General features: G+C 48.3%; 1 long non-coding RNA gene across 1 annotated transcript; it reads right to left on the bottom strand.

Annotated features, from left to right (window-relative positions):
* Window positions 1-18: 18 nt before the first annotated feature.
* LOC140720058 (uncharacterized) lies at window positions 19-2,572 on the bottom strand. The gene is made up of 2 exons (XR_012097086.1): window positions 2,473-2,572; window positions 19-149 (listed from the first exon to the last, which is right to left on the bottom strand). It is a non-coding gene; the product is annotated as an uncharacterized lncRNA (long non-coding RNA).
* Between the last annotated feature and the right edge of the window lie 10,247 nt (window positions 2,573-12,819).

Here is a 12,819-nt window from a genome sequence, read left to right as displayed (position 1 = left end):
CTCTGCGGCCGGACCGCATTCCATTGGGACATTGCTCTCAATCTGACCCTGCTTTGGAACCTTGCTTCCCGTGTCTCGATCATCTTCCCTCGATGAGTTGCCTGGTAAAAACCTCTTGAGTACTTTCTGTACCGGATTTAATTTCCCACCTGAAGTAAATGATGAATTGCCAGTTTAGAGTGATTTATACTCGAACAAGGATTCACAACGGGTGTCTGCAATGGAGCCAGGAACCCGGCTGACCGGATTTGGAGTGGGACTGTGCTGGTGAATGTGAACCACACTTCCTGCCAGGTGACCATCGCGGTAAGCCAGTGAGTGGACACATCCACTTCCAGTAAAAGAACTGGATAGACACAGTAATACTGATCACCGACTACGCATTAGCTGAACACACCAATAACCAGCGGTTATTAATGGAAAGACATTAGGTGATACCGGGAATTATCATTGGGATTATCTCCCACAAACATAAATCTCCCTGGATCACAAACTGTCCAGTCACCTGTATCACTCACAGACAAGCCACTGGATTACTCGTGGTCCGATCCTCCAGATCAAACGTTCTCCGGTTGCTTTGTCACACACTGTCTTGTTCCCCGGGTCAAAGACTGACCTCTGCCTTGAGACGGACAACGTCCAGCCCCCAGGGTTATAGATTGAACATAACCTTGAAGCCCATGATGCCTGGTCCCCTGGGTCCCATCCCGTCTCCTGGATAATAATTGTCATGTAGCAACTATACAAGTCATTGGCAAAGGGAGAATCTTGCGTGCAGTTCCAGTAGCTGAACAAAGTCTCGCTGAGAGAGCTTTGCATTTGCTAAGGATGCAGTTGCTAACAATCTACAGGATGGATGTGATTCAGCTGGAAAGAGTGTCGGGGAGATTCACAAGTACGTTACGGGATGGGGTTGTTTGTTATCTGGTTCGGCTGGGACAGTTTGCCCCGGAACACGGGAGCTTGAAGGGTAAACTTGCACACGTAAAACAGAATCAGAATCAGGTTTATTATCACCGGCATGTGACGTGAAATTTGTTAACTTAGCAGCAGCAGTTCAATGCAATAGGTAATCTAGCAGGGGAAAAATAATAATGAATAAAATTTAAAAATAATAAGTAAACAAGTCAACCAATTACTTATATTGAATAGATTTTTTAAAAATGTGCAAGAACAGAAAGACTGTATTTTGAACAAAGTTAGGTAGTGTCCAAAGATTCAATGTCCATTTAGGAATGGGATGGCAGAGAGGACGAATTTGTTCCTGAATCGCTGAGTGTGTGCATTCAGGCTTCTGTACCTTCTCCCTGATGGTAACAGTGAGAAAAGGGCATGCCCTGGGTGCTGGACGTCCTTAATAATGGACGCTGCCTTTCTGAGACACCGCTCCCTGAATATTTACAACTTCTGGCAGCTTCTCTCGGTCCTGTCCAGTTGCCCCTCCATACCAGACAGTGACAGACCGATGCAGACCACAAATGAAGTGTCTCCTGACCCTCAGCCATTTCCAAGGCTGGCAATGTTCTCGGCTCGGCTACAGAAAACAGAGTTCGGAAAACTCCCCTCATCTACTTTGCGCAGCGAGGGGGGAGTTGAGAGCTGCCCTGACAAAACCTGAAATGTTGTATTATCGCACAATCTTTGAAATCCAGGAAATGCTCTTGTCACCTGCCTCTGAATTTTATAAATGAAAGTTGGAGATGTCTTTCACCTCTAAACAGGCCCTGATGTGCAACAAACCCTGAACCTAGATAATGTTGTAGGGGTGGAACTGGACTCTCTGACGGTGGTGTCTGAAAAGAGGATGCGGTCCAAGTTCCATGCCATCTTGGAAAATGCTCCCCTCCACTCCATAATGTACTGGTTAGGCACAGGAGTACATTCAGCCAGAGACTCATTCCACCGAGATGCAACACTGAGCGTCATAGGAAGTCATTCCTGCCTGTGGCCATCAAACTTTACAACTCCTCCCTCGGAGTGTCAGACACCCTGAGCCAATAGGCGGGTCCTGGACTTGTTTCCACTTGGCATGATTAACTTATTATTATTTATGGTTTTATATTGCTGTATTTCTACACTATCCGTGGTTGGTGCGGCTGTAACGAAATCCAATTTCCCTCGGGATCAATAAAGTATGTCCGTCTGTCTGTAGACTTTTACATAACAAACAACACTGCTGTCACATTCCTGTTTGTGTTTCACTCTCAACCTGCTGATTCAGGGTCTCCGGTTCCTTTCACTCAGGTGAAGCTTTGCCTGGTGAGTGGAGTCATTCGACCATTACTGGTGTCAGGTCCCTGCGCTGGAACTGTTGGACCGATCCATTACACAAATCACTTTACCAGTGGGATCAATGACACTGCTTGATGAAACTTTTTCTCTGCCCTGTTAGCGCCTGTGTAAGCTTCTTCATCTGAACTATTGTGCACCAACAGGGCAGAAGTTTAGTTATAAAGATCCAGGTGAACATACCTGTAGCCATTCTGATTCTGACTGATGGTTGTTGATTGTCGTCGTCTTGTTTACACTCTGATCCCGGTGCAGGACAGCGCCGCCTGCTGGTGATGACCTGAATTACACACAACAAGCAGACAGTGAGTCAGAGAGAGTTGGATTACTTTGCAAATGTGACAGTACAGCCATTCTCCGTATCAGAGCCGCAGTTCGCATCAACTCCCAAACCATATCTGTATGTCTGTCCAATGATATCTGGAACATACTTCCTATAGAAGCACAGAGCAACCGATCACAGATACTGACCCTTCAGCCCATCGAGACAATGCTGACTACGGTGTTCACTGAGATGGTCCTAATTTTCTAAGTTGGGCCCGTTTTCCTCCTGGCCTCTTCCTTCCATCTTCACATGCCAACTGCTTCTGGAATTATACACTTGTGTCTACCTCATCCACTTCCTCTGGCAGTTCCCGCCACATAATCACCAGCCTCTGCATGAAACCGTTGCTGCTCGGGTTGGTTTTGGAATCTATTTACCATCCTCTGCCCATTTAGATCCCCTATAAGCGACGATAATATTCACCGTGAGTACCATCTACTAATTGTCTGTCATCGGTGAAATTTCTGGTCAAGCCTTGTGCACTTGCATTGTAATCATTGCTATCAAATAATGAATATTAAATGTCCCAACCTGTAGCCTCGCGGTACACCACTAGTTACCCGCCTCCACTCTGAGGAGAAACCTTCATCCACCACTCTTTGCTTGCTAGCTTCAAGGCAACTTTTGAATCCAACTAGCTCTGTCTCTGTACCGCATGGGACGTTATCTTCCAGACCAAGCTGTCATGAGGCAGCTTGCCAATGTACAATACCCACTCCCCCACACTCATTGACAATCATCTTCAAAAATCTTTAAAAAAGTATTGTTGAACACAACTTTCCATGCACAATGCCATGGTGACTCATGATCAGTCTTTGTAGAACTCTGTAGATATTCTGTGTGTGACTGGTACATATTGTGGAAAATTGTCTCCGGCACCTCACTATTTTTGCTTATTTCGGGTTACCAGGCAATGTTGTCCTCTTAGTCCATTATTATTTGATATTGCGCTGGAACCTTTGGCAATTGCTATTAGAGAATCACCTAACGTTTTTGGCATTACTCGCGGGATGGATATGCGTAAGTTATCATAATATGCAGACAACTTGTTCTTATACATTTCTGATCCTGAGAAATCCATTACTGCAGTTATATCATTGTTGGCTCAGATTAGTAATTTTTCCGGGTATAAATTGAATCTTAAGAAGAGTGAATTGTTCCCCCTAAATAGGCAGATTGCAATTTACAGAAATCTGCATTTTAAATTAGTTACTGTTTATTTTATATACTTGGGGATTAAAATTAGAAAACAAAACATAAGGATTTATTTAAGGTTAATTTTTTACCCTTAATTGATCACATTAAATATTTGTTTTCTGAATGTTCACCATTGTCTTTATCATTGATAAGTCGGATTAATGGTTTTAAGGTGATTTTTTACCTATGTTCTTATATATATTTCAAGCGGTACCAATTTTTATTCTGAAATCTTTTTTTGACAATGTTCATTGAAAAATTTCTTCATGTATTTCTGGCAGAATAAAAATTCTAGGTTAGGTAAAATACATTTACAGAAGTTAAAAAAGGAAGGTGGATTGGCATTGCCAAATTTTAGATTTTATTGCTGGGCAATTAATATCCCATATTTGATATACTGGTCAGCGACAGTTCGCCCGTTGAAAGTCCGATAGTCCGCACACATGCATACCCTTCTCATCTTCTTCCGGGCCACTACTATTGGGGACGCATACGGGGCTTCGGGACTCAGTGATGATTCCAGTTTCCTTCAACTTGCACAAGTGTTGCTGCACGTCTTCCACATCTGTAGGGGCCAATCGCCGTGACCTCTCTCTGAACGGGGTGTCCTCAGTCACTCGGATGATATGGCGAGTGCTCTTGGAGCAACCCACATCGAATTCGCCAAGAGAAAAAACATCTTCCAGCTTCAACATCTTCTCCACCAGCCTGCGTTTCTGCTCCGGCGACACAGGAGAATCCCCAAAGTTAAAGGCCTCAGCGGTCAGCTTTCCTCTGCTTTCCAATCGTTCCCCCCTAGTGGGCCTCGCACGGGCGTTAGACATTACCGTCACCGGGAACAAATGCGCCAACGGCATCCCTCTCTTAAAGGTGATTTCACCTGCCATAGTGTTCCTGACACTCACGGCCATTCGCCTCGCAGGTACCACCGCTGGCCTCTGCACTTCGGGCCTCACCAGCACCCCCGCCGGAAATCGTGTCTCCCCCTCGAGATCGTGCGGGGCGTCTACTATCAGGGCTTCGCCCGCCGGCACTCCGGGGAATCTGGGGGTCCCCATCACTAGTGCCACCTCCCCTGGCCGTATCACTTTAGACCACCCTTGCGTACACCATACCGACACTGGTTTGCACTCAGGATCCAGCTCGAAACACCGCTCGAAACACTGGGTGTACCGAGAGGGTCTCCAGAAAATTCTCCAGCGCCTTCTCCTTACCGGCTCCCAGGAGCCGTTCACAAGAGGGGAGTTAGTCCCCAGCAGAAGGGCAGAGCGACACCTGTTTCCACCGGGTCCGGACAAACCAACACCGGCGTCTCAATGGCTTCAGACACTCCCACATCGCCCTCGGAGAATTCCAATCTCACTGACAGGTACACATTGCACGGATAATCACTGTCTCTTACACCAGAAATCTCCAGTGCCTCAAATGGGGTTACTGACAAGTGCTTTAGATATTTGTTGTAGAACGGCCGGTGCAATAAGGTAACCTGAGATCCTGTGTCGACGATGGCTTTTGCGTAAACTCCCTCTATCGGTAGGCCCACGCTTGGGCTTTCGGTGGCCCCCTGGCTGATTTCTAGCAATGTGTTCCTCCAGAGACTCCAGTCCGTTCCCTCATTGAGTCTCTCCTAAGTTTCCCGACTCCTCTCCGTTCTTATTCGCCCGGGGGCTTGCCCACCTCGGGACGTCTTGTCTCTCACAATCCCTCCGAAAGTGTCCCCCTTCCCCACAGCTGTAGCACACCCCCGACTGTTCACGTTCCCGCCGGAAATGCCCCTCTTTCCCACAGTTAAAGCACACGTTACCAGTCGCGCCTCCTCTCCCGGGACGCCCGCCACTACCAGCCCACTGCGCTGGTCGTCCCCCGAAGGTTTACTCTCCCTGCCCTTCCCCTCAAACAGGGGGGTCCCTACTCCCCTGGGACCCCTTGGGTTTCTCGGACCTCAAACCGGCCAGCACTTCCCGTACCGTTGAGGATCGCCCCCGGTGGCCCGACCCCTTTTACGGCCAAACGCGCTCTCTTCCACCCTGTACTACAGTAAGCAATGTTACAGTAACTCTGGAGTTCGACATTTACTATCTGGAGTCAGATCTTTACTGTCAATATACCACGCAGAAATCGGTCACTCAGCCCATACAGCCTTCTGCCCCGTACAATAAAATCATGGTTTTCGCTCCGTAATGCCGCCTGCCGCCTGTCTCTTTCTGTAACCGGTCATCCCCGGCCCCCACCAACCCCTTTTCCCACCACCGCCCCCACCCCCGCTGTTTACTGTGTGCCGTGGTCTTGAACAGAATCAAAATCTTTGCTTCTACAGGATGTCGAGCGGATCCGTTGGAAGCACCCACAATAAACACAGTCTCAAAGGAAAAGATAACATGCATTCATCTGAAATGACAAGCTTTGGAAACGGGAAACGTGTTGTCCAAACAGATTTTTCACACGCTTGCTTTGAAATCGGAAAACTTGGTTTCAGATCTGTTTTTAGTCGTGGCATAAGCTTTGGAAAATTCCAGTAATGCTGACAAGAAGTGTAGCATCACAAATGAAATCGCCGCCGGAAGGGGGTTAAAATGGAGCGAATGAGTTGTTGATCACTGATGCAAAACGCAGATAATGGATCGATTTGAAATAAAGATCATAAACAAATATCAGAAGCTGAATTATTCTCACCTTAATTCACTAAAAATATTCAGTCCCCGTGTGGATATATTTTCAAGTCGTTTTCTTCCAGCTTCATAGCAGAGAATCGGGCGAGGAGCCGGTGCTGCTGTTCTGTGAGACTCACAGCGCGACTTTCTGTGTGCAAGCTGCTGCCCGTCCGCAGGACGGATTCCGACACGCAGACATTCCTCGGATCAGGGAGCGGCGTTTCTGCTGAAAACAAATCCAAACGGTTCAACATTCCTCCCCTCCCTTCAACTGTCAGCAAAGCAGGCTGAATATTGTAGTCAAATCTTACTGTTCCAGGGGGATATCAATAAAACGCGGTGACAGAGGAGAGAAATTCCCCCGTGTCAGCAATCTGAATGCCGACTTGTCACAATTGTTATCAGACTTTGTGAGTTTCCAGTATTCTAATTCATCTCAACACCTAATCATCTGTGGCTTTAATATCTTTCTTTCTAAGAAAAATAAAAATAATGGAATTAGCCGATCTGCCGCATTCTTAACTGAGACAATCCAAACAGTAAAATCTCACGTTTTATCTGTTGTTTTGAGTAGTTTGTGTGTGTGTGTATCAGTGTGTGTGTGTGTGTGTGAGAGACAGAGAGAGAGAGAGACAGAGTGAGATCACAGAGAGAGAGAGAGAGAGAGAGAGAGAGAGAGAGAGAGAGAGAGAGAGAGAGAGAGAGAGAGAGAGAGAGAGAGAAATCAGAGACGGAACCCTGCCCCGTGGGACATTTCGGATATCACTGTCGGTGTGAAACGTTCTACAGTACTGACTCAGTAGAAACCAACAGGACAATGTTTTGATTGAAGGTAATGACGTCGCTTCTCCTAATCCGTTTGGTCAGTAATTAATTCGTTAACTTGAACATTTCAGAGCTCGTTCCTGCCATTGAATACCCTCCCGGTCCGAACCCCGCTGTGAACGCTCCCTGGTTCTGAGGAATCGGAGACAACACTTACTGCGATGTTGAAACCGGACGGAGTTCAGTGCGGTCCCGGGTGAGCGGTGTGCTCACCATGTACAGAGATTTCAGTCTAAGCTGCTACCTCCGAGGCTACTTGTTCATACAGTGTCTGTCGGGCATTACAGGTACACTGGTCCGATTGAGCTGGAATAAGCGTACATGGCCGCAGTTCTGGTGCGCGCACCCTCTGCGGAACGGGGTATGTCCGACAGCGGGGGGAGACGGAACTGGGGGCAAATAGAGGAACCACAGACAGGAATATCAAAGGCAGCGTTAACCGTCTCTCGCGGACGCAGGTAGGTTCTGTGTGAACTTCCGCGTAGGTCAAACAATTTCCCTCCTTGCAGTTCCATCACAACCAATGGGGCGGAGGTTCTTTGTTTAATTCAGCGAATCCCAGTCCGAGGATTTGATCCATCTCGGGTTCTGGAAGGTTCTGAGCTCCACCCTGTGTGAGAACGAGGCTTCCCAGCTCAGGACGAGTTTCAGCTGAAACATCCCTCACCTGTCCAGGTGCAGGGAGTCGCCTTTCTGCTGAACTCAAACAAACACGTTCGACAATTTGCCCCCACAGGATTTCTGAAGGTCTTCAGTCATATATTTTCCGAGAGCTTCCCGATTCTGGAGAGTTTTTGACATTGGTAATATTAAAAAATTATTAATATCCCATTCGCGCAGCTGTCGCCACAAGAAACCTGTGGCCCACGGTTGACATCAATTCACAAGGAACGGTTGTTGAGCCACATCTTGTCAGACACATTCGTAGAAATTTTCCCTTTTAAAAGTCGCCTATTGCGTTGGTCTCGAAGTTTGCTGAGGGAGCGGGTGATGGACAGATTACAAATGGGCCTGGAGGGACCGACACACGGAGGAGTGCAAACACCCTGGGGACTGGGGTGCACATCACTCATAGTAGATGTTGGTTTTACAGTTCATGTCGGAAAATATCTCCGGCAGAAGTTTAGATTGACTTCCGGGAGAGAGGAGAGCGAGGGGAAAGTGAGAATGGTAAGGAGGAATGGTTGAGGATGGTGAGGAGGGATGGTTGAGGATGGTAAGGAGGGATAGTTGAGGATGGTGAGGAGGGATGGTTGAGGATGGTAAGGAGGGATGGTTGAGGATGGGGAGGAGGGATTGTTGAGGATGGTGAGGAGGGATGGTTGAGGATGGTGAGGAGGGATGGTTGAGGATGGTGAGGAGGGATTGTTGAGGATGGTGAGGAGGGATGGTTGAGGATGGTGAGGAGGAATGGTTGAAGATGGTAAGGAGGGATTGTTGAGGATGGTGAGGAGGGATGGTTGAGGATGGTGAGGAGCGATTGTTGAGGATGGTGAGGAGGGATGGTTGAGGATGGTGAGGAGGGATGGTTGAGGTTGGTTAGGATTGAATGAACGGCGAGAGGAGTGAGCGGATAATGAGCTTTAGGCTGCTACGTATTCGACGACGTTGGATGGTCGGGTGGCAAATGTACCGAGCACAAAATGCCCGCTACCCAGGATGAGGTGGACGGCAAAAAGGTCGGAGCGAGGGCACAGGGAGCTGCGGGGATCAGGAGTGACGGGACTGGGAGAGTTGGCCAGTGATTCACTCAATCGTGGTGGAAAGGGGAATGGGGTGGTGAGGTTGTGGGAAATGGCGAAGTTGCCGCCCGCTGAGGATAAGATGTATCACGAATAAGGGAATGGGAGAGAGAGCTCTGAGTGACGGGATGGCGAGGTTGTGTGTGTCTCACGCCATGCTGTATGCAAACTGTGGAACGCGCGTGGAGAAAGTTTGCTCTGAGGAGAAGCTGGCAACCTTATCCCGTCTCCAACCCCCATCCCGAGTTTTTGCGCCCTCTCAGACTGCAGGGTCGGTCAAGTTCAGGCTGTGATACGGGAACGGTGTTGTCAATGGGCCAGCAAATGCAGGAGTGGGGTCGGAATTGCTGGAGAAATGCAGACGAGGCCTACGGGTGCGAGCTGGTCAGCATCGAGCCTCGTTATCTTTTGTAGGGGAACAAGGTGTGGTGAAAGGGGGGGTGAGTTCAGAGATAGAGCAGTAATGCTTGATAAGGTAAGGGGGGCAGGTGGAGAAAGGGTAACTAGAACCATCTTTACCCTTTTGCCTTCCCTGTCTCCTTCGCCATACCTCTTCCTGCCCCTCTATCTCTCCCTCAGCGCTCTTGCTCTAAGCTTTCGAAATAATCCTTGCTCAGCACTCCTCTCTCATTTGAACGTCTTTTCACCCCTTCCTTTACTCTCGCCTCTCTACTCCCTTTTCTTCCCCTTCCATGTTATTTCTCCTAAACTTCCATCAGCCCTCTCCTCCCCCCAAAAAAACCACCTGTCCCCACTCCCCATGTTCCGGCCTAACGCCCTAATCTCCTTCCTGTCACTCAGCTCTGTGAACGGCCAGAACTCTGAACCTACCAGTCCTTCCAAGTGAGGCAATACTTCACCTGCGAATCGGCTTGTGGTTATCTCTTGTATCCTGTCGTCCAGATGTGCCCTCCTCTGTATTGCCGAGATTAGTCTTAAATGTCATGCGGGAGACAATAAAAAACAATTTGCAACTTTATTTATTCAGCATGACGACACCCTCTATAAAAGTGAACTAAAGCGACACTAACTTCATAGACCCTATACCGATTATAGAGAAAGAGTTGTTTTCTGCCTGAGGCACATTAGGTTGGATTAATCCGCCGGGCCTGACAAGGTGTTCCCTGATACTCCGTGCGAGGCAAGTGCAGAAATTTCCTGGTCATAAGGGGGGAGGGGCGTTGAGACTGCACCCAAATGCAGAACGCAGACACTGAAGTACTAGGAACAGGGTGGGACAAAGCTAAAGGACCGGGCAGGTCGGAGTTCTCGGAGTTCGTGGAGTTCCTGGAGATCCTGAGGATCTCTTGGGGTTCTTGGAGATCCTGGGGTTCCTGGAGGATTGGGGTGCTTAGAGGCTTGGGTAGCACGAGGCTGGTATCCTAGGTTCTTGGGGATTTTGGAAACTTGGGTTTCTGGAGTTCCTGGAGACTTGGAACCTTAGAGACAAGGAGTGCTTGGAATCTATGGTTGCTCGAGGCTAGAGTCTTGGGTTCACTGGAGAATTGGAGTTCTTGGGTTCTCTGGAGACCTGGAGTGCTTGGAGTACTTGGGTTCCTGGAGCTAGCCTCCTGGGCGGGCTACAGGACTCCTGGGCAGGAAGCGGGACACAACCCGACTGAGGCAAGGAACAGGATGGGACAGAACCAACCGCAGGGCAATGGAAACCGGCCTGGCTTATCCGACGGAGGCAACGGACAGGAAGGGACAGAACCAGCTCGAGTCTTGGGTTCTTGGAGGTAACCTCCTAAGCGGGGCGCGGGACTCATGAGCAGAAAGCGGGACACAACCCGACGGAGGTAAGGAACAGGAAGGGACAAAACCAGCTGCAGGGCAACGGAAACCGGCCTGGCTTATCCGACGGAAGCGAGGGGCAGGAAAGGAGCTTGGTCAGAGGTGGATTCAAGACTTGAGGCGTCCGGTAACCTCGGCGGGCTACGGAACAGCCAAATCCATATCTCACTGAAATAACTCGCCTTCCACCGGTGGGTTACTCCAAGTGGAGTCTAACGGTACGACCCCGCATCTACACTCAATCCCAGAGCCACTTACATTCACAGCCAGCAAGATGAGCATCAGGTGAAAATGTTCGAGTCCAACCGAACCAAGATGAGCATAAGGGGCAAATGCCTGAGTCCGAGCCGAAACGAGGGACAGTCGGAGTACCCGGAGTCCGCGGACCGGACCGTGAACCGGAATGCAGACTTCAAACTGGACCATGACATTCCAGGTCCCTATCACGGATATTTACATCATCCTTAAAGACAGGTGAGCTACCAGAGAATTGTAGAATTGCCAATGTTGTTCCCCCGTTAAAGCAAGAATCTAAATATAACCCAGGAAATTAGAGGCCTGAAATCAGTAATGGGAAAGTAACTGGAAGGTATTCTGAGAGACGGGATATATACGTATCTCAACAGCCATGGACTAAATAAGGATACTCAGCATGGACTCTTGAGTAGTAAGCCATGTCCAATCAATCTTATCGGATTTTTCCAAAAGGATGTCGGGAAGGTTGATGAAGGCCAGGCAGTGGATGTTGTTCATAAGGACGTTGCAAGGCATTTGACATGGCAGGTTCGTCACGAAAGTTCATTTGCTCGGCATAGAACACTATTCTGATCGTCAGGAGAGCCAAGTTTGTCCCTTGCAATTATTTTGTCCTTATCATATCTGTAGAATCCCCAAGGGATCCTCCTTCATATTGTCTGCTGGGACAACCTGACGCCTTTATTTCATCTCTTTCGTTAGTATTCCTAACACTCCATAAGTGCCTCATTTCCCCCCTTTTCCCAAACCTGCGGTGCACCTTATTTTCTCCTAACCCGTACCTCAATATCTTTTGACACCAAGGTTCCCTAAACGTGTTACAGTTCTCTTTTATTCTGACAGGGACGCGCATGCTCTGTACTCTCAGTGTTCCGCTTTTGAAGGCCTCCCATTTACACCTCTTCGGCAGAAAACTTTCTGTCCAAATCCAAACTTCCCAGATCTTTTGTGATACCATCAAAATCGTCCCTTCTAACGTTCAGAATCTCAACCCGCAGAGCAGTGTTAATGTTTCCATATCCACTTTGAAATTCATTGTATTAGGATCACTCGATGTAAAGCGTTACCTTTCAGAAACTGATTTCACCATCCCTGTCTTACTCCCCCATAGGAGATCAAGTGTGGCACATTCTCTCCACGAGACTTATCTGTACAGTTTAGGAAAACTTTCCTGGACACATTTGACAAACTCTACCCTATCTATTCCTTTTAAAGTATGGGAGTCTCCGTCAGTATATAGAAAGTTAAAATCATCTTCCATAAAATCCTTATCTTTCTTGAAATGTTCTGCGATATCTGCACAATATTTTTCCTCTAAACTTCTAGGACGGCTGGGCTCTGAAATATCGCTCATTAGTGTTTCCATACCACTGTATTTTTCTCAGTTCCACTCTGCAATCCTCACTACACGGGACCTGACCGAACACTGCTTTGACCTTTTCCCTCACAGTAAGGTCATCCATCCCCCTTTAATCGCGTCTAAACCAAGAGAAACTCGTAGTACTGGGCTGCCAGTTCTGGCCCACCTGCATCGCTGGTGGAAACAACATCTCCATTCCGTGCATTGGCCCTTGCCCTGGGCTCATCTGGCTTTGATGAAAGCAGTGGGGAGAACAAGTCAACGGGACTCGGCAGACTAACAGTTCGGCACGGAGACCGGCAACGGTGCAGAGTAAAACACCCGGTGCAGGATACGGAGACGAGAACATGTGTGCCGTGGCGTATGGGTAATCGTGTAAGA

The sequence above is a fragment of the Hemitrygon akajei genome, unplaced genomic scaffold (genome assembly GCF_048418815.1).
Source record: "Hemitrygon akajei unplaced genomic scaffold, sHemAka1.3 Scf000035, whole genome shotgun sequence".
In the NCBI taxonomy this organism is placed as follows: domain Eukaryota; kingdom Metazoa; phylum Chordata; class Chondrichthyes; order Myliobatiformes; family Dasyatidae; genus Hemitrygon; species Hemitrygon akajei.
The sequence above is the reverse complement of the archived record's forward strand: the minus strand, read 5'-3'. Positions and strand labels throughout refer to the sequence as shown.